The following is a 7,217-nucleotide window of genomic DNA, read 5'->3' as shown; positions in this document are numbered from 1 at the left end:
AATTCCCCTTAAGATAAAGAAGATCATGTTCTCTAACTTGGACCAAGAAATGGCAAAAACTGTATTTGGATTTTGATCTTTACTTACTGTCTTGATTTAAGTGAGCAAAATGTTTTATAGAAGTGGAAATAAAAAAAAATACCTCTTTAACTTAATATTCCATAATGATTACTAATTAAGAATCAAATACAGGAATCTCTGTTTTTCTGATAAAATAAAAGTAGATACAAATATATAATTTATAGTAAAAATTCTTATAGATATCTTTCCTTAGACTTCTTCGTATTTCATTGTCAGAGCTTTATTATTTGTCAAATGATGGCTATTACTTCTTATCTAGAATTTACTCTTACATTGAACATTTTTTTGTTTAAATTTTTACTGGCCACTAAAGGTTACAAATTAAGCCTGCTCAATTCTTATAAGCCAGCAAAAAACCATACTTTCTCTTTATTTAGGGAAATGCCATATCAACAACTCCAATGTCATATTTACTTTATCAATTCCTTTATAATGCACAAGGATTAGCAATTTTAAGTAGGAAATAACCAGACCAAAGTAGCTTTACAGCTAAGGTTAAAAAATGAGTGTTCAAGTAAAATATGAAGGTTTCTGGACTTTCACGAACTTTTGAACCTCCACAGCTTGCCAAATTTAGTTAAATTTTAATTGAAGTGTAAATATTATTTATCTTAAAATGAAAAGGAGAATACAAACTGTTTAAAGCAGGTAGAAAGTATTTTATATAATGTTTTGTTAGATATATATCAAAAGGGAACAAATACTATTTTGCCTGATAACTTCATATACCCCATGCCTTTTACTTCCTAATGGTATTATGCAGTGGTCTAACAGGTAGTTCTTACAACTTGGTGGTGGAAAGGTCATGGTACTAACAAGATTAGATTCATAGCCAATCATCTTCAAAAATGTATATGAAAAGTGAGGGAAACAGAAAGTCTGTGCACTGCAAAAAAAAGAAAAAAAAAAAGAGTTTCTAGCTCTCTAAAACCCTGTGAGGTGAAAGGTGATAATCAAAACATCAAAAAATAAAATGTCTGCAAAACTGGGTTTTGTGTGAAACATTTACCTTAGTAAGTTACATTAGCAGAATTCTGTGTTAAGGTGGTGTAAAAGAGGATATGAGTGTGCACAATGGTTTTGTTAGAAACAGCATAACCTACCAGAGATATGAGTCCCACGGTTGAATTTCACACCATCTAACCAATTCTTCCTTTCCCAGGCAATGAGAAATATTTCCTACCAGTCCAATAGACTTCCTTACCAATTTAGGGCTTTGTATTCATTCAGGGCTATGGGAGGGAACAATTAATATCCTAAAACAAAACAAAACAAAACAAAACAAAACAAAACAAAAAAATCAGTGAAACGGATGGATGATACTGGACTTTGGAGATAATTAGAAACAGTCTTTTTCTTTCTTTTTTTTCATTTTTTAACATTTTTATTTTTAAGAGGCAGAGAAGGAGCATGAATGGGGGAGGGGCAGAGAGAAAGGGAGACACAGAATGTGAAGCTGTTTCCAGGCTCTGAGCTGTCAGCACAGAGCCTGACACGGGGCTCTAACTCACAAACTGTGAGATCATGACCTGAGCTGAACTGAGTCACCCACAAGCCCCAGAACAGCCTTTTTCTAAAGCCTATAAATGAAAATAATTAATAATAATAATAATTAATAATAATAATAGTAATGTGACCTTGCTTAGTGTCACCCCTTTGAATTCAATTCCAGTGTCAAGTGACTCTTATTCTTTTCTTTCTCAAAGGAGTGTGTTAAGTCTTTTTCAAAGAAGAGAGGCCATTAAATGTATAACATTTGTTCCAGGTAATAGGTTAAGGATTCATATTCATAAGAATGAGGTGCTGTGTATTGTTCAGTCTCTAGTCATTGTGTGATCACTCTAGTTAGTCTTCAAGGCTTTTCTATTTTCAGGGAATAAATATTCTACCTCTCCTGAGTATCAAAGGAATAAAAGGGTAACTAATCAGCAAAGTAAATAAGTGAAGAAAATGAAAGTTGTAACATTAGCGAAGTCTGAAACAAGTATGTTTAGAATTGATTCAAATTAGAGCCTAACATATCAAAACCTGTGATATGTAGCTAAAGCTGTATTTAGAGAAAACTTTTTCATCTTAAATGTATTTATTAGAAAATTATATTTAAAATCAAAGAACTAAGCAATCAGTCCAACAATCTAAAAGAAGAACAAAAATAAAGCCAAGAAAGGATTTAAGATACATATAATTGATGCATCAAGCAAACTGAAATAATTGACATAATTCAAAAACTAAAAATAATTCCATGAAAGGTCATATGAAACAGGCAAACCTTTGACAATTACAATTAAGAAAAAAGGCATAGATTTTAAAAATAAGACTATATTCAATTATATCTACACAAGATTTAAAAATTACTAAAATTGGCAAAAGAAGACCTGGAAATCTAAAAAGACAAAAAACAGTAACAGATATTGAAATGGTAATGAAATAATGACTTGCTCCCTACTGGTCCTCACTAATAGCTCCAGACACAGGTTATTTTATAAGCGAACATGGACAAATCTTCTTGAAACAGGAAATTTCTTTTTTAAACAAGCAGATCATAATAAATAATAAATAAATAATAAAATGGGTGTGTGTGTGTGGTTCAGTTCATTACGCGCCCAACTCTTGATCTCAGCTCAGGTCATGATCCTGCGGTTCATGAAGTAGAGCCCTGCCTTGGGCTCCACATTCTCCAGGTTGAGCTTATTTGGGATTCTCTCTCTCTGCCTCTCCCCAACTCAGGCGTGCCTCATTCTCCCTCTCAAAGAAACTTAAAAAATAATCAAGTGGTAACACATTGAATCCAACAATGCACTGTAAAAATAACGCAGCATGACCAAGTAGGGCTTTCTCTTGGGAATACAAAAATGGCTTACCACTAAACTCGTTCAGTGGAATGTACTCTATTAGTATATTAAAGGAGGAAAAATCATTGGATCATCACATTTGATTTTGAAAAGTTATTCTAAATTAATTCAAGATGTTTACAACAATTTTTAAAAGCTTTTTGTAAAATAAAAAAATATGTAAAGTAATTTCCTTGATTTATAAAAGGATCTACCCAAGTCCCTCATCAAGCCCTATCCCTAGTGATGAAATAGGTTTATATGGACAAGAAGAAGAAAACTGTTCAACTTTTAACTTGAGGTCCCAGCCAGTGTAACAAAACAGAGAAAACAACTCATATATTGGAAAGGAAGTTATAAAACTGTGACAATATGCAGATAATACAAGCATTATTATGAAAACCTCAGTGGGGTAGATAAGGGAATTTAATCAAGATGGCCAAATACAAGTTCACCATATGATAACCTGTAGCTTTTATTCATAACAGTAAGCCAATGAGAAAATAAAAGAGAACAAGAGGTCTATTTATAATATAATAATCACATCAAATACTTGGGAATAATCCTACGATGACTTTACTGGAAGGCATAAAAGGGGAAAAATATTTTGTTCATGAATGAGAAGGTTTAATATTTAATGATGTCTGTTCTCTCAAAACAAACTATGAATTTAGCATAAGACTAATAAAAAAGAGAATTTTTTTAACCAAAATGTAAAACCTGTTCTAAAATCCACAAAGAAGATTGAATATTTAAAAATCACCAAGTGCTTGCTTGGGCAGCACATATACTAAAATTAGAACTATACAGAGAAGATGAGTATGGCCTCTGAGGAAAAAAAAAAAAAAACAAGATAAATGTATAAAAGAAAATGAAGGGATGGCCTTGACTGCTACATATAAAACATATTATAGGATTATAGTAATAAAAATATTATAGGGGTGCCTGGGTGGCTCAGTCGGTTGAGTGTCTGACTTCAGTTCAGGCAATGATCTCGTGGTTTTTGAGTTAGAGTCCCACGTCGAGCTCTGTGCTGACAGCTAAGACCCTGGAGCCTTCTTTGGATTCTGTGTCTCCCTCTCTCTGCCCCTCCTCTGCTCATGCTCTCTCTCTCAAAAATGGATGAACATTTAAAAAATTAAAAAAAAAAACCTTTAAAAAATATTATATTAGTGGGATAGGAATTGATAACTACATCAGTGGAAGAGGAGTTTAAAAATAGAGAAAAGCATATGCTAATTTAAGATACCATAGAAGTGGCATTTTAAATAAATGGAGTAAGAGGTTCATTTTTTAATATGAGTTCTTGGGAGAATTATCTACTTATTTAGAAAGATGTTTAGAAAGTTAGCTCATATCTCATATTCATAAAGACAAATTTCAAATGATTATAATCTAAGCATAACATTATAAGAGTATTACACTAATAGTGTAATTTTTTTTCCTGTTTGGATATGGAAGGTATTCTTTTATTTTTCTTAATGTTTATTTATTTTTGAAAGAGAGAGAGCACAAGCAGGAGAGGGGCAGCAAGAGCGGAGCAAAGGATCTGAAGCGGGTTCCATGCTGACAGCAGAGAGCCCAATGTGGGACTCGATCTTATGAACTGTGAATTCATGATGTGAGCTGAAGTCAGATGCTCAACTGAGTGAGCCGCCGAGGTGCCCCTGGAAAGTATTCTTAAATAAAAAATTTCTAACAGGGAAGAATTGGAAGTGAACTCAACGTCTCTGTATAGAGGGACTCCTAATCTGTGGTATGGAAAATAAGACATCAATTTAAAGGAAAGAGGCACTGATAAAGGGAAAAAAAATCAGGTTTTGGTATCATGGTAGGTATATTATGATACAATTTTTATTTAAAAAAAGACCAAAACAATACATTTTCTCTACAATTATCAATTTTTACAAATGCATAAAACAAAGTCTAAAATACCCACATTAACCTGATGGCAATCGTGGGCCGTGTAGAGGGGGACTAGAATTTAATATTACTATCATAGGTATTTTAGCACTGTAGATAATACTTAAAGTTGAAATAACGATATCTAAAAATGGATAGGTTATAAGTAGGTAGATAAGTAAAAAAAAAAATCATTGTGGGGAAAAGGTGATAAATCCACAATTTCTACAAAGGAAATGACAAATATGAAGATCAAATGTTATTGGAAATAAAACAGCTATCTGATTTGACAACTGTGGGGATGAGTTTGTTTTACGAGTTCAGCTAAAATCCTACAGACTCAAGCAGTTTTAATTTTTTCTGTTTTAGTAAAATAAAATGTTTTCAAAATACTCCAAAGGGTAAATGATTTCATTTCAAAATAGTTAAATGAAATAAGCATGATTTATAGTGCAAATCAAAATATTTAAATCATGCCATTTCTGTGGTATCGCTGGAGGCAAACTTTTTATCCAAATGTTCTTCTTTGTAGCTTAAAACATAATGTTAACCCATGGTCCATATTATTTTAAGTGTATTTAGTGCCTAAATAAGTTCTAGGAATTTCTCTGCTCAAAATTAGCCAATGTTGACCATGAGGGATTCAAAAGCAATATTAACCCAAGGTCACTGAAATGGCCCTAAGAAAACAATTTTCCTAAGTGTAAACATATAGACCAATCTTATGCACATTTTTAGAACTACATGTTCTTTTTTAACTGTTCCTGGTCATTTTGTGTATGTTTGAGCTCTACCAGGAATCCTATTTTGATCTCCTCATGCCCAAAAAAGATAGAAATAAGGAAAAATAGAAAGGAAAATAAAAAACAACTGTGACTCAGAGCTTAAATTGTATTAAAATTAATGCCAGTAAAGATTTTTTGGGAGATAGTTAATACTGGTGGGAAGTGAGAAGGGTCTTCCTAAATACTGCTATGGGGAGAGCAATTTAACAATGTGGGGCAAGAACCTTGACAAATATTCATATAATTGCTCACACTGGATCTATGTCTAGGCATTTATCCTAAAAAAAACTGCAGCTAGATGAAAATTAATATCCTATTATATTCATCATAGGATCATTTACAACATCACAGGCAAACTAAAATTCCAGCAATAGGGCCAGCAATAGGGTACTTTTGGATAAACAAACTATGATACATCTGTATGATAATAGATTATTATCTATGCAATAAAATATCTTTGAAGATGAATTCATGACATGAGAAGATGCTTATATTTATCAAAAAAGATACAGAATTTTATTTATAATAATGAATACACACACATGCAGTATGTATGTGTGTGTATATATATATATAAATACTTGTATCTATCTATCTGCCTACTACCTACTTACCTACTGACCTATATTTGAAAGGAAGGAAATAATTGCCAGTGACTCCTGGCAATGGAGGTAAAACAATGTACTTTAATCTTCTCTAGCCTGTATCAATGCTTCAGCCTAATTTGTTTTTTTGACAGTAGGTACTGAAAAAGTGAAAATCTCCTTATTGTGTAAAGTGAAAAATAAGAAAAAAATTAACAATAGCCCAATCATTTCTCTTCTAGTTTCCCATCCCTGGTTCCCAGGGGAAGATTCTCTAAATCAGTATATTCTTTTTTCAGTGGGTATGCATGGGCTCTTCTTGTTTGAAGACTTCACTGCTGCTGCACCTTTATTTTCTATTTCTTTGTTTATTATAAGTGGAGAAAGTATCGTGTACTCTTCCCCTAAAGCACAAACCTGACACTGTCCAGCAGAAGGTGGTACTGAAGTCTGTGAGTTCATTATCACCTTGAAAAGCAGGCTGTGACCTCTAGGCTCATCCATCTGCGAGAAGGAGAGAGAGGAGAAGGAAGAAAATATATTGACAGGTAAGAAGAAACTCAGTCTCAAATGGTGTGGAATGAGTAAGATATTCACCAGTGTGGTCTTCTCATTGACTGGGGCTCAGCTGGGACTATGGCAGGTCCAGGCCACCAATTTCACTGCCACCACTGTCACCTCCCACTCCAGCTTCTGTTTATGAGAATGAGGCTAGTTTCTCAATGGTCCCTTACCTTCAAGGCTACTACTTCCAAAATGGGGTGGGACTATAGCCTTTTTGGTTTGTTTGTTTGTTTGCTCAGTTGCTTAGGGAGATAAGATTTGACAATATTTGAAATCAAAACATTGACCTGTCCCTATTGATCTGACCACTACAACATTTTTTTGTGGTCAATTCTAATTTTTAAACCAAAACATGCTTATTACCATGTGAATATCAACATGACCTCTGCTTCTGCTTCTCTTTTTTCTAATCAGAGTGGGCTACCTACTTTATTTAACCTCATTTCACAAAGGTTAGATAACCACAAACA

The 7,217-nt window shown here is 33.3% G+C and overlaps 1 pseudogene; it reads left to right on the top strand.

The window, feature by feature from the left end:
- Positions 1 to 3,678: 3,678 nt before the first annotated feature.
- Positions 3,679 to 3,775, top strand: LOC124525229 (uncharacterized; annotated as a pseudogene).
- Positions 3,776 to 7,217: the final 3,442 nt, after the last annotated feature.

Source organism: Lynx rufus, unplaced genomic scaffold (assembly GCF_022079265.1).
Source record: "Lynx rufus isolate CCGP_SWC_20201006 ecotype Redwood Valley unplaced genomic scaffold, mLynRuf1.p SCAF_4, whole genome shotgun sequence".
Taxonomy (NCBI): Eukaryota; Metazoa; Chordata; class Mammalia; order Carnivora; family Felidae; genus Lynx; species Lynx rufus.
The sequence above is the reverse complement of the archived record's forward strand: the minus strand, read 5'-3'. Positions and strand labels throughout refer to the sequence as shown.